This window comes from Crocodylus siamensis, chromosome 9, assembly GCF_052110815.1.
Source record: "Crocodylus siamensis isolate JL-2025a chromosome 9, ASM5211081v1, whole genome shotgun sequence".
In the NCBI taxonomy this organism is placed as follows: domain Eukaryota; kingdom Metazoa; phylum Chordata; order Crocodylia; family Crocodylidae; genus Crocodylus; species Crocodylus siamensis.
In genome coordinates this window covers 68,880,378-68,895,625 of record NC_143403.1, presented here as the reverse complement: position 1 = coordinate 68,895,625, position 15,248 = coordinate 68,880,378, and the positions used below count along the sequence as shown (strand labels likewise).

The 15,248-nt window shown below is 43.3% G+C and overlaps 1 protein-coding gene across 9 annotated transcripts in view; it reads right to left on the bottom strand.

The window, feature by feature from the left end:
- Positions 1–15,248, bottom strand: part of PITPNM2 (phosphatidylinositol transfer protein membrane associated 2) — a 177,862-nt gene that overhangs the window by 125,386 nt on the left and 37,228 nt on the right. The window contains exon 1 of one of the 9 annotated variants that reach the window (XM_090063325.1): positions 11,180–11,328. The exons of 7 other annotated variants lie outside the window; for them this stretch is intronic. The gene's annotated coding sequence lies outside the window, so the exon portion shown is untranslated. Of the gene's footprint in view, positions 1–590; positions 721–11,179; positions 11,329–15,248 lie in introns of those variants that run through there. One more of the 9 variants, XM_090063323.1, reaches the window with a different exon arrangement.

The window sequence follows — 15,248 nt, the reverse complement described above, 5'->3', positions numbered from 1 at the left end:
GCTTTCCATCGTAACAATGATGAAAGGAGTGAAGGGGTTAAAATATAAAGAGAACGAGAAGTCTTCCTAGGTCTGCTGGTTCGACTTGACAAGAGGATGCTTTCAGATGCCTGTCTGCTCATCAGCTTGTCAAAGTTGCTGATAAAATGCTCCTAATAGCAAGCCCATTGTTAAACAAACCGGCATCTAGTATGAAAAAGGATTTCTTCTCAAACCAAATACACAAAGGAGCATCTCCATTTGTTTCCATTTCCTTAACTAAATTGGACAATACAATGTTTAAACAAGGAGGTACTTCTATGTACTATCCGTGACCTTAATATGCAAGCTTTGCATATTTAAGCATGAATTAAATACATAAGGTAGCCCATTTACTTCTTATGCAGCAAAATGGAACAGCATAAGCCCATCAGTATTTTCCTCCAGAAAGAAGGAGCTATTTCTCTATTACTGACTTTGGATGTCTCTTTAGTTTAAATGCCAGCTAATCTGAGACACAGAAAACAAGCCTCTATGACTAATCCTGAGTCTTACTGGCTGCTAAAACCACTGTGCCACCACCCCACACTTCCAAAAAAGCTGAGATTTACCTTGGGGGGAAAAACAAAGCCAACGTGGACAGCATTTCTTGGTCTTATTTGTTTTGCCGATTCCTGAAGCATTCCCTCGTGCTGGCTGCTTAAATAAGTCCTCCCCATCTGTGACTCCCATCACGTAGAACCAGAATAGCACGGCAAGGCATGAGTGTCACTCGGGCAGAAAAGCCACGTTCAGCCAAAAAGAAAAAAGGGAAAAAAAAAAAGCCCTCGATTCTCCCTCGCAGAACTGCTTTGCTAAGTTGCCATGGAGAAAAGAGGAGCTGTTCAAGCAGCCTGTGGCATGTAGAGAAGAGAGGATGCAAGAAAGCCTGTGGGAAAGCAGAAGCAAATGGACCATTACTGGCCCATTGCTAAGTGCACCCACAAACCTGAGGCTTCTTGACAAGAAAGTACTAGCAATTACGATGAGTGTAACCTCCTCGAAGCACTCATCCGCGGAAGCCACATAACAAAGGCAATGGCAACAAAACCGCACAAGCCTATTAGGATCATTTGGATTTGTTGAATCTTTTCTAACCATCAGACCTACACTGAAAGTGCATCAAAATTGGAATGAATATACAGTCACCATTATGGCAAACATGTCCTGCAATTTTCTGTCCATGGCAGTGCTAGAAAGCCTTGTCGGACCCTTTGCATGAAACTGCTGCCTTAGTAAAATCTCTTCCAGGTGAACTATTCCTGCTAGAGTTGCAACCGTTCATACCTCCAGTTCTAAAGGGGAGGAATCACTGCAATCAAAGCATTTAGGAAGCTATCGCTTCAGTTCCAAAATGTTTCATTTTTAAGATGCAGAACTAGCCAAGTAGATTAGAGGGAAGAGTCCAACATGAAGTCATCTGAGGTGCACTGGACTACAGGCTGCATCCACAGCTTCCTTGGATCCCAAGGACTGCAGCTAATTTTTCTGCAATGGAGCAGGTTGCATCTGCACCCATCTTTTGCGTGGAGACATGGCCCATTGAGGTAGGGGCCTCCATTGGGATCAGATACTCCTTTTTATACCTTTGGACTAATGAGCAACATTGCCTGGCTTGGGTAGGCAAATCACTGCCTTAGGCACTGGTGCTATGGTGGATCCACAACACTGGGAAATTCGCCATTTGATGAAAACCCTGCAAAACATCTACTGTCAGGCTGGCTAGGATGACACCGCAATATGATGAGAGCACAATACAATAAGTGCAAAAAAGAAAAGGGACCACCAGGTGCTCAGAGGATATTTGCTGTCAAAGAGTGGGCAGTGGGTTTCAATCAAGACCCACCCACCCTTCAGCTCCACCTACCTCCCCAGTGAACTACAACATGTATTTTATCCCCAGGTAAGAGGCTGAGCAATTTGCCTGGGAAAGACAGAGACACTGCGATAAGCTGGACAGTATATAAGCATCCAAAATGCCTATTAATACCAAGAGCATATGCAATTGTACCTAGCAGCACAAAAAAGTAGTACGCTGGCACATACATCTCCATTACATGTTTAATGCTGAAATGCCACTGGAAGGAGCTAAGATTTCTGTTCCACCATGTCCACTTGGCTGCCAGAATTTAAGCCACATAATGATACAGTTCCTGGAAAGGTGCTTCTAACTCAATTGCAGTAGGTCTTGCGAGCACTGCTCTTGGCAGCAAGAAGGCCATGGAGCAGCAAGTCAGGTGCTACACAGCCCAAGAACCAGACCCCATATAATTCAGTTAAAGCAACCCCCTTTGCAAGTCAGATATTTTAAAGCAGTTTGATCCAAAAGACAAAAGAATTTTAAAAAAATTTCCACCTTCTACCTTTCTCTATAAATCAAGGATCCACTAATCCTGCATCTATAAACCACATGCCCCAGTCATCAGATAAACCACAGCCATGCAACAAGGGCAAGACGACCCTGTAGCTTATAGCTGCAAAAAAACCATCCACCACTAGTCTATAGTATTTATCTCTTGGTCAACACGAGACTGAGCAGTTAGTGACTGCAACCTCTTTCTCAAGCAAGTTAAATATGTGGGGGGCAAAGGGGAGGAGGGGGGTTAGTGCATATGCACAATCCCAACCATAGTTTCACCACTTGTGCAGACATTTGGAGGGCTTTGGGTTTGTGCATTTCACAAGGTACTCTAATGCAGAACAGATGGTCATAGGCCTTCAGTGAACCAAACATTTTTCAGTTGGTTTAACATCTCTAACTAACAAAATGGAGGTTTAGGAGAGTTATTAAAACGTCAAGTCTCACGGAATCAAAGTGTGTGCATGTGGGGAAGGGGGAAGGAGAGAGAGAAGGAAGGGGACCTTCACTGAAAACTATTTCTTCTCTGAATTTATAAAGCATATTCCAGAACTAGCCTATGAATTCCAGGTTCAAAGCACAGGAAAAGCCCTTGCGTTACAATAATCATCATCTCAAATTCAAAGGTGCACAACAGATTCATGTTACTTGTGAGCAGGAAAGGCAGGAAATCGAAGAAACGTTGTCCTAAATTAGCCAGGTTTGGAATGAGAGGCGTCAAGGCTTACACCCTTCTTGAAATTAAAACAAATTGCTAGTCCATTTGATGGTAACTTTATTCTGCCCTTGGACTCATTCATGCTTTGGAATATGTCAGTGTTTCCTAACCTTTTCCAGTCCAAGGCACATTTACATTAAGACATATTTTCTGTGGCACACCTGTTAAGACATTCCCCATCCTCATACCTATTGTAGCTCATCACAGCTCATTGCCATGGCAATATTCTGCGGTACACCTGTTCATTTCTGACGGCGCACTGGTTGGGAAACACTGGAATATGTCCTGAAAGAGAAGTGCTAGTCATTCTTTTGCACTAAGAAAAACTGTGTAAAATGTTTGCTTCCAACATGACAGGGAGACAGACATCCATCAGCAGGAAGCAAACGGTGTCTGAGGACCAGAAGTTTTGGCAGATGGGTCAAGAACAGCAGCTGCATTCACAGAAAATGACTGCATCTATGCTTTGGGCTGCCAATTTGGAAAATGTCATAAGAGGCCAAGTCTACGCAGAGAAAATGAGCAATTTTTGACAAGGTAAAACCACAGCTCCTCCATCGTTCTCAAATGGGTGCTGCAGTTACCTTACTGAATATGAACTGAGTATGTAGAATTCATATTACAGCAGCAGCACCCAGAGACACCTACACTTCTCTCAGTGAATTATGCAGATATTTCTCTTTCCAGGACACATTAATTGGTTGGGGGGACAGATGGCATTGGAGAATTAGTAATACTTAGGTAGTTTAGCTTGCATCTTCACCTTCTGAGGAAGTCAATAGTATCCCAGGATCCCTTACGGAAAAAGGGTTTGTTTTTGCTGTCAAAAAAGGCATGTTTTTGCAGCAGAGTTGCTCATCCAGGTTAGCCATGCTACTATGTAAAATCCTAGGGGAGACACAGCTCTATGGTTTTACCACAAGGTAAGTCAGGCCAGGGAACAACCTAGCTTCATGGTAAATTGTAACGGAGTCTCATCTGCACCAGGAGTTTGCAATGAGGAGACAGGTAATGTGCGTTAGTTTTCTTTTGAGAGGTAGGGAGAGGAGCAGGGAGAGCACCATGCAGCAAAGGCAGCATACATGATGTAGGACAGGGGTTTTCAAAACCTTTTAAGCAGGGTACCCATTCTGGTGGGTACCCCTTCCAGACACAGGGCTGTCCAGCCATCACCACCCCCATCCGCCCTGGACAGATGGATCCGAAGCCGGCATTGCGGAGAAGCAGGGGTACTTGGGTACCCCCATGTCACCACTTCCCAAGCACCTCTGCTTCTCCACTGCGTACCCCCGGGGGCATAGCCAAGTATCCCCGGTTGACAACCCCTGATTTAGGACAAAGGGTCCTAGATCCCTAGGGGAATGCAATATTTAGAACCTATTGCTACAATATGCATTGAATTACTCTGCCCCCTCTGCCTCCGCGGAACAGCTGTTTCACATCACTTGAGAGAGGAGCCTTTAGGTAGCCGTTTTAACAACAGATGTCAAAAGCAGCTTATTTCCCTTATGGAGGCAAGGTCAGAGCCATCCAAGAACTGTTAGAAGCTGGAATTCAAGCAACAAACCAAGCACTGCTCTGGACTCTGAGTAGACACAGCAACTGAACAATTTAGTGCTTCTAGCATGCCTCTTAGCCGAGGATCTGAGAGCTGTTAATGAACTCTGGTTATGCAATGCAACAGGGGAAGGGCAGCTGTCCCCGCTTTTCCCTATGGGGAGACGGAGGGATAGAACAAATGGCCCAATTTTTCTAGTAGGTAAAGCTTCCCTTGGGAAAGTGCGACTCAGGCTGCCAGCATCCCTGGAACGGTCTCTTACCCACAGCAGATACAAAAGCACATGAGGCACAGTTTGAACATTTGGTTTTGCATGTGTGTGCATCAGGACCAGAATACAAGGAAGAAAAAACAGAGAGATGGTGTCACAGGGAAATCAGGAGGCAGTCCACAAGCTTTTCAGAGGTAAGCGTGATAAAGAACTGCTCTGGCTAATCAGTCCTGCTACAGCAAAAAGGACAGCGTGATACAAAAGATAACCCAGTCACCCAGGCTAATTATAAACAGGAAATAAATCACCATTTTATTGCAAGCAACTTCAGTATTGTTTTAAAAGACTGCCACACTTCTCAGCCTGATAAGCTATAGCAAGACTCAGAAAAGGCAGAACACGTCTGAATACCAGACAGAACTGGCCACTCAAAATTGCTTTAAGGTCTATTAATTTGAAAGGATTTTCTTACTTTAAATAGTAGCTATTAAGCACAAACAAGAGAACTTACAGCTCTAAAAGCTGTCTGCCTCATCAGGCATTTTGAATGGGGTTCACATTTCCCAAATCCTAGTCCAATTTTTTTTTTCAGTGCTCAGTATTGCGAAGATATATGCACAAGTAACTACTTATACGCGTGGGTCAACTGAACCCAGCTCTCCTCTGACAAAGTAGGCTGTAGCCTATGAAAGCTCAGGCCTCTCCAAATTAGTCTAGAAAGATGCCACCCTGCCCCGTCTTCAGCTCAACTCTCATGTGTAAGCATTAGCAGGATCAAACTTTCAGACTGGCTTCCTGTAACTACTAATGGCAGGGCTCAGAGAGAAACACCAACATTAATCAAAGTTAGAGAGAGAGGAAAGCTAGAAGGTACAGAAGGAGAGTGCAAGCGTGTGTTACCTATTCAAGTGCAGTCAAGAATTCTCTGAAGTCACAACTGCAAAGGCAAGATTGCTACGAAAAATGATCAAAAGCCATTGGTGAGAGAGGACAGCAGGCTAGAGAGGAGGAAGGGGGGACAAGAGTCAGCTACCGAAGAACAACCACTAGGCTTTCTCTATGATGCAGAGGCATGGAGAAAAGGGCCCGTGAAATCTGATGAATGCAAGAGAAGTGTCCTCTCATGGCATACCACTGTATGCTCATGATGGATGAATGATTCACTGCCTCCCTACTATACAAACCTATTTACAGCTCAGTATCTTTTTGGGCCTTAGCTAAAGGTTGGAAAAGTGTATAACCCTATTAAAATATTTTAATAAATAATGGACTCTGCTTCATGGAAAAAAACCCATCCCTATCAGAAGCAATACCTGCAGTGCTTACAGTAATTATTAAATACAAAGAAAATGCTGACACACATACACAAGATGCATGTATGCTGGTAAATAGTTGTTTCTACTCTGCCAGCCTAATAATAAACTTGTTGCTTTTTCTTTTCTGTTCAAAACTGTTTTTCTAAAAGGAGCATATTGTATAGCTGTCTTCTTGACATTTTATACATGGATTTTGAGAAAATAATCTATTCTCACTTTCTGAAGCCCAAAACCTGCAAAAGGCATATAGGCACAAATTCAGCCTTCTGAGCAGTTTCCTGGAAGTTAATATGTATAAAGGTAACCAGGTATTAGTGAATCTAGCATCTGCTTCAAAGAAAAATAAATATACACTATAGAAGAATGCCATCTTTCCAACTATTGAATAAAGCTAGCTTCTTGCTAATAAGTCCAAATCTGAGACTCTGCCAGATCTCTACTCAACAAAAACCAGTGTAACCCCCATCTGAAGTGTCATATCAGAGTTCCAGCCATTTTTTCCCCCAAATATTCAAATCTTTTCTTCAAAAAAAAGACTGTCCTCTGAATTTTCTTTTTGGGTTCCACATGGACCTAGTAAAATCTCCAAGGATAAAAATACTTCCCTAGCTATGCATAATATATGCACAAACCATCAACATAAATCTACAAGAGGCAAGGCCCGTTGTGAGTGGTACCTTTTATCAGGCCAAGTGCCTGGTTGGGATAGACTTAGATAAGTATTCCAACGCGATGCATTCATCTTCAGGCCAGAGAAGTACATGCCACATTCAAGTGTTCATCTAAGTCTATCACAACCACACAAGTTGGTCTGATAAAAGATACCACCCACAAAAATCCTTGCCTCTTGCATATTTTCTGGACCACCATAGCTGCAACAGCTGTCAAGCACTACCAGAAAATAAAACTTATATTTCCAGGATTGGTTCTCTGGTAAATGACTGGAAGTACAGAAAGTAGCAAGAATTAAGGGCCAAAGTCCTGCTCCTCAAAGCTACTGAGGACACTTATCTCCTTTTTCAGCATCTACTTCTGAGGATCTGGGTTCAAGTCTTTTTTTCTTTAGCAAAATGATAGACTGTTTCATACAAAGGGGGCTGGGGAGAAATGTCATGTACCCCTACCCCTCCCGCCTCGCCCCTCACACCGTTGCCACATTCTCGCAGAGCGATGCACCCAGCACATTCAAAAGCTATTCTCCTTAGGTCTGATCCTGCCAATCTCTTTTGCCCTGTTCGGGAGGCAGCCCCAAAGTGGTTTCTCCAGCACAGAGATCCAAGAGTTTAATTTTTCTTCCAAGCCTCTAGCTCAGATTTTCATCACCCAGGTTTATTTTTGATCTAGTGAATGACGCACATCTTTGCTCAGGGAGAGTCCGTTCTGGACTGCAAGTGGCACACCTCCGACAGATGTCAAGCCCCTAAGTAACAGAGGCAGAGGCTCAAGAAATGGTGTCTGGCTAAAACAGAATAACAGGAAGAAAAATAAAAGAATCACCTCCAGCTAAGAGGTACAAGTGTTACTGGGTCCAGGTTGTCTTCCATTTAAGGCATTGCCAGCTGACGGAACATAGGATGAGATGGGGGGAAGGGGAAAATCAAAAATGTATTTGTAATTTATGATAGGGAAACATAAAGCCAGTGAATTAAATCTCACAGATTGCTTTTGTTAGACGTATGTTTTATTCCTTTTATTCTTCTTCTCCTGTTGTCCTTTGCTGTGGCATCCCACTGAGACCTTCCTATGCTTTTGCCTTCTCTCCTACCATGAACTCTGTTTTGATCAAAACCTTGTAGAACAGAGAAATCAGTCCCCCCCACTGGAGCCAGCTAGAGCAGAATATTTTCTCTAGAGGAGACCATTTCAATTTAATGGTAATCTTGCAGATCTTGGGAGCTTAGAAAGTTGGACACTGCTATCAGAAAGAAATATTGGCCCTCAGGGGACTAGGAGGGAACCAGGCCTCTTCACAAGGTGAAAAGTTCCTTAGGACCAGGAACAGCTTCCAAGCTCCTAATCTCCTTATAAAATTGATCCCCTAACTGGATTATTATAGAAGGGGCAGATGTTCACTCAGTCTTCATGTGTTTCTCCCTACATTAGCACTGCGGTAAATAGTACCGAAATCTCCTCGAGTCATCAATAGCATTCCAGGATTTATCTGGTTTGTACCTCTGGAGGTAAAAAAAAAGAAAAGAAAGGATTGTAATCTGGTAGGTCACAGTGTACTAATGAAAACTTTACTCCTAGTGTTTAAAAGCCTGTGGGGACTCTCCCAGCACATAAATTTGCAAAGAGGTTCAGAGGTGCAAACCTCCCTTTCCAGCAAATTGGTTTGGTTGGGCAAGTACAAGCCTTCTCATCTCAAAGCTACACCAGCATATCACAGTTTTGTTCAAGGGGAAAAAAACTCATCTGCGCCTGATTTACAGACAACTGCTCATTGCAGACACAGCTTCTCTCCTGAAAGGGTGAGCATCTCTCCTCTTTTTCACCGCTACTTGAATACACAGAATCAAATGAAGTGCAAGCATCTTTCTCCTTTCAGGCCCCCTTTAGTTATTTTAAAAAGGTAAATTTTAGAAAGCAATAGAGATGAGTTTTGTGTAGGGCCAAATGAGGTAGATTCCAACAACCTTGTTCTGTTATCTGCAGATGACAGAACAAGGAGCAATGGCCTCAAGTTGCAGCAAGGGAAGTTTAGGTTGGCTATTAGGAAAAATTTTCTCACTGAGAAGGTAGTAAAACACTGAACAGGTTACCCAGAGAGGTGGTGGACTCTCCATCCTTGGAGGTTTTCAAAACCCGGCTAGACAAAGCCTTGGCTGGGATGATCTGGTTCGGGCTGGTCCTGCGTTGAGCAGGGGGTTGGACTAGATGTGACCTCCTGAGGTCCCTTCCAAGCCTAACTTTCTATGATTCTATAACCCAGAACAACCAGGGAGTTCATATTTAGGGACAACAATTGTGGAGGAGATAGATTTTGGATACTGAACTTGAGAATTCACACGGGACTGATTTTTGGCATGATGGACACATTCCAAAAGATGCCTTTACAGCATCTCAAGCCAGTCCCTTCCAGAAGCCAAAGAACAAAAAGCTCGTGCCACTTTGAAAAGAGAGGTGCAGTACCTGCCAAAAACTCTGGATCTCAACAAGGACAAGCGCAAAGTCCTGCACTCAGGACAGAACAATCCCATGCACCGGTACAGGCTGGGGGCTGATGGGCTGGGCAGAAGCTCTGCAGAAAAGGCCCTGGGGGTTACAGTGGACAATAAACCTAATATGAGCCAGCAGTGTGCCCTTCTTGCCAAGAAGGCTAATGGCATACTAGGCTGCATTAGTAGAAAAGTTGCCAGCAGATCAAGGAAAGTGATTATTCTCCTCTATTTAGCACTGGTGAATCCACAGCTGTGTTCAGTTTTGGGCCCCCACTACAGAAAGGATATGGACAAATTGGAGAGAGTCCAGTGAAGAGGAAGGAAAGTGGTTCAGGAACTGGGGCACATGACTTCTGAGGAGAGGCTGAGGGAACTGGGCTTATTTAGTCTGGAGAAGAGAAGACTGAAGGGGGGGATTTAATAATAACCTTCAACTACCTGAAGGGAAGTTCAAAAGAGGATGGAGCTGGACTGTTCTCAGTGGGGGCAGAACAAGGAGCAATGGGCTCAGGTTGCAGCAAGGGAAGTTTAGGTTACATATTAGGAAGAACTTTTTCACTAGGAGGGTAGTAAAGTACTGAGCAGGTTACCCAGAGAGGTAGTATAATCTTCATCCTTGGAGGTTTTTAAGTCCCAGCTAAACAAAGCCTTAGGTGGGATGATCTAGTTGGGGACGGTCCTGCTTTGAGCAGGGGGCTAGAGCAGATCTCCTGATGTCGCTTGCAACGTTCATTTTCTGTGATTCTATCTCAAATCCAGCCACAGTTTATTAACTAAGTAGCAATTACATAAACACGTTCTACAAGAGCAAACAGACTTCCATAGCTGCACCAGGTAATTGTTTCCCTCTGTGCTTTAAAATTAAAAAAATGAGACAGAGACAGACATCTGGGTTACGTTCTAAATGTAATTAGAAGTCTGACAACAGGACAGAATAATGTCAAACAAATTACAAGCAATGTGCTTTCATTCACAGGGTGACAAGTCAACAGACAGTCAGTTCATTTTAAGACTGATTACGTACCAACTCCTTAAATAAAAGGAAACATGCACTCGCACACGCGTAAAGCAACAGGAAGTCCAAGTATACCATTTATTCCCTCCCCAACACGGCCAAATACTTTGATTGCATCCCAGCAGCATTGTTAGATGTGGCCACTTAGCTAGGGTGTTCAAACAGACACTTTGGGCTCAATTCGCAGCAGTCCTGAGCATACATGACATTCAAAGTCAGTGGAGGCAGGTTATTCGTAAAGAGCAAAGAGTCTAGAAAGCAGGTGAGGATGCTGCAACAGGATCATCCATTGCAAGGAAAGATTCAGGACCCCCTGCTCAGACCTTGGGAAGCAAATATGCCAATAATGCTTTCAAGTCTCTCTCACAGGTGTCCTTATGTTGTTGAGTTACAGCAATGACATTTGCAGGATAACAGTGGGCATGGGACAGGGCAGCATCTCAGCATCACAGCTTATCTACAGTTATCACAACCACACCAGAAGTCCCCCTAGCGGGATAGCCCAACCTACGTTTCCCCAAATGGAGCATCCTGGCAAGTGGATTTTCATGCTGGTATAACTGCACTGATGAGAGCACTTTTGCCAATACACTAGTGTCAGCCAGTGCTGTTTTTTCACCCTAAGCAAGACAGCCGAATCAGTGGGGGGAAAAGGAGCATGTGCTTTTTTCCCCACACCGCAGACACAGCTACACCAACAAAACTTTTTGAGTCAGACCGAGCCTCAGAGACCTACCACAAAAGAACAGGAGAGAAAGTAAACTTTTCAGCATTCCCGCTAGAAAACAGCATGCCAGCCCACACTGCAGATAGTTTTACTTACTATAACAAGAACAGGGAGCCGTGAGCAAGAAATTCTGGTGAAGTTAAAGTCCCAGGGGAAAATGTGGGTCACTCATGAGAGGTGGCATTCATGGATCTGCTTGATCCCTACCCACTCTTGCTTGGCAGGATGGCCCCTTAAAGAGTCACACTGGCCCTCACCATATCCCACCAGCAAAAAAAAAAAACAAAAAACACAGTAGGGATTGACACTGCTTTCTTTCCATGCTGAAATCCAACAGTGGTTGAGTCGAGCAGTTCACACACAGCAGCTGTTTTCTGTTAAGCAAGGAAAGATTTTTCAAAGCTTCCAAGACAGAGTGGCCGGGGAGGGGGGCAGAAAAGAGGGAACAAAGAAAGGAGTGATTTCTCTTCCCCTCTCTCATGCCAATAAGAATTCTCCTTTTGTTCAAACATGGGCAGCTTCGTGATAATGTCAATGCAAAGCTAAAAGGAGACAGGGTTATGCTGTGAATAAAAAGGAGAAGGAAACTAAGGGAGACTTGATGCAAAATGCAACACAGTGACATAATGATGTCAAAAATATCACCATCAATGTCAACCTGTGGAGACACTAGGCTGGGAGAAGGTGTGCACTGCAACAAGGTGGACTGAGTCTACACACAAGCTCAAAGCATGAAGAAGAATAAAAACAACCCTCCCAAAAGTAGCACACAAATTAAAGAGGTAATTCAACAGAAAAATCCTCCAACTTTTTTTACGTGTTTTTAGTAATACCTGCGATACTTAAAGCTGAAGAAACTTTAGTAAAACCAATTCACCACTTGCTACCTGTGACACTTCCCTCTGTCATCCGACTCTGCTGGGGACATGAAGGCAAACAGGCGGTCAGTTTAATTCTCTATAGCTAGTGCATTAGTAAATGGTGGAGCACTTGGATTAATTTGCATCAGGGGGATATCTGAACCCTATAAGAACTGAAAATAAACCCCTCTTGATTTAATGCAGATAGTACTAGTCAGAGGGTTTGTAATACTTCTTTCTGCCTCATCTTATAAGACAAATATTGGGTCCTAACTCCCAAACAGCCCTTTAAATGAAAGCACTCACACAGAAGGCCCAAATAACTTCTAATGGGTTGAGATTCCTCACACTAGGCAAGGACAGATTCTGCAGCACCCATCAAACATGACACCAGTCTCAGTTCAGCTAGTGCGAATGCAAATCCAGCAAAGCCATTGCTGTGACTCCTGACTGACATCATCCTCATGTAAAGTAGTTCTGGCTGCTTAAAACTCCTCCAAAACAGGATGAAAATTCCCCTCTTGTAATTTGTTACTCAGTTCCAGACCAGGTGCATCTGTGCCAAGAAGAATCACATCTACAGCCCCAGAGTGCAATGGGAGCTTGTACTTCATCACCCAATTTGGCTCTGCCTTCTCCGAAACCTTGGCTACATTTCAGCAGGACCAGCCCTGTGTGACTGCAGCTGCAATGAATAAGCAGCTCCCTCCCTCCAGGTGTCAGCTATCCAGGTTGTAGCCGTACTGGTCTAGAGGCAAAAGGAATCCGATCCCTCCCTCCAAGGCTCTCATTCCCATTTCCTCAAGCATCTCCTAGGACTGTAAGATGCTTTAGGCTCCTTGCCTGTGACACTTGAGAAACCAAGCTCACCCCCAGACTCTTCAAGAGCGCAGAAGTGTCCCATTGGAGCTCTCAAGCCAAGAGCAGCAAACCTGTCTCCATCTGGCCCACAAGGCGTGTTGCAAGGCAGGTGGTGCTGCCAGCCACCTAGAAACAGCTCCTGCCACTTATTCAACCCCCTGACTTACGCAAAGGCATCACTCCATTTGCAGGTTTCTGTACCAAAACATTTTAGCTTGTTTTTGTCACCCCTCAGAACAAGGATGTAGAATCCCGTTACCATGCTGCATCCTTGGTCACAAGGCACCGCAAGATATTCTTGGCAACATTTTTTTGGTAGGATTTCTTCTAAACAATAAAGGGCTGATTAACCACAGGGCTTGGTATTAGGCCCAGTTTCATCTGACATGTTTATTAATGAGCTGGAAGAGAAGATTTAAGCAGCATGTTAATTACATTCACAGATGACATGGAACTGGGAGAGGTTGTAAACACCAGCGAGAACGGAATAAAAACAGAAAGGGGTCTGCTGAAATGAACTGAGGGATACCAGCCGGAGATGAGGTTAGTGCCAGCCAGGAAAAACGCAAGCAAATACAATCAGGGAAGGAGACCCTGGGATAGCAGCAAACAACAGATAAAATATCAACTCCCTATCTAGGCAGGAAAAAAGTCCTGGTGATTTGGGGTAAAACATGCAGATGTATATCACACCCCAGACCTGACAGATGTTCTCTGACACTGGTGAGAATACCTAGAAAGATGTTAACACACAGTAGGGAACTTTGCCTTGACAGAAAGCTGAACTGAGAGGAAATGTAAAGTATCTCGTCCATCTTTATAATTTCTATGCACTCACAAATGACTCCTTGAAGCTTCACTTTACGTGAGCTATATAATTATAAAACTTACACTTCTAACCAATCCATGTAATTAAGAACAAAGCCAGATCTCTGAAGCATTTACTGACCCAAATTATCCACTCCTAAAAAATAAAAACAAATAATTTTCATTAGTTTAAGCTTATATACACACACACATATACATATATATATACACACACACACAGCTATCTATATAGATATAGAACAGACATACACACACACACTATCTATATCTATATATCTATATATATATATAGAGAGAGAGAGAGAGAGAGAGAGAGATACACACAAACATACACACACACTATAAACGTTAAGCTATTGAGAGTCAAACATTTTAGAGAGCATAGTATATTTGGCAGCTTCTTTTGTTCAGAGGAGCGCTGGGGTTTAAGCTGGTAATGCTGTCATTCTAGAAAGAAAAAGTCTTCAGTGTCTAATACTGTACAGGTGCTTTAAAAAAAAGCCAACCCAAAATGCAACAACTGCCTATTAGGGTGAACTTCAAAAAGGAGCTTTATCTTTTGATAGCTACAAACATAATGAAACTTGCAGCAGCACTACAAGCACGCCCGAAGGATTAACATCCACATCTAAAGGAAATGGTTCCAAGTGCTCGCTAGCTGCTGCATCATTCAAGGGCCCTACACACTCACCATCGCTTGAATCTCATAGCTAATTAGTGTTTTCAGCCTGGAAAAGGGAGAAGGGAAAAGACTCTTGGAGGAAAAACAATTCCACCAGGCATATCACAGCAACTAATACTCAGGATTATTGAGAATCCTGCAGCCACCATCATGCAAGCCTTCATTCTTACCTGACAGAGTTTATGAACAAAACATTAATGCACCCACACCTGCTAAAGGCAGAATAAAACGCAGCCTTGAAACAGAAGTAAAATTAATGAATCGACAACTCAACCAAACCAGGAAAAAAAAATCCACAGTCCAAGAAGTCTTTCTTTTTATATTACAATACATTTTAGAGCCTGTTGCAGCATTAAAACATCCCACAATGACTAATGTGAAAAAAAAAAAAGTAGACAACCTTCTCTTACATATTCACTGCAGTCCTGAGAGGTTTTTGGTTTTTCTTTTTTATATAGTCTCTTTAAACTTTTGGGCTAACAATGTTGGACCCAAGATGTAGCTTGAGCCCCAGATAACTGTATCACAAAGCTTGAAGCCTACAACTCCCATTGACTTTGCCATGAGTTACAGGTGTTTTGCACCTCCAGAAAAGGCTCTTACTTAGTATATTGGCAGATAAAAACTTTAACATGAATAGCAGAGCACTGACTCTTTTAGAGAAACTAAGAGTCAGAGACTAAACGGAGGATAAGTTGTAGCTGCTTTCAATCAGAAGTGTACATGAAACAGCAGGAACCAGCTGACAGCACCTGGTAAAACAAGGCATTGACCAGACAGAGCCTGCAACTCCAACAGCTTCTTTCATCTTGTAACTGCTTCAAGCCATCAACTTCTGCAACATATTCATAAGGGATCTAGAATCACTTTGCCTGCCCCTGCCTAGTAAAAATAGTTGTATTTAGTCTGCGTGTCAGTGGAAAAAAGTGACATT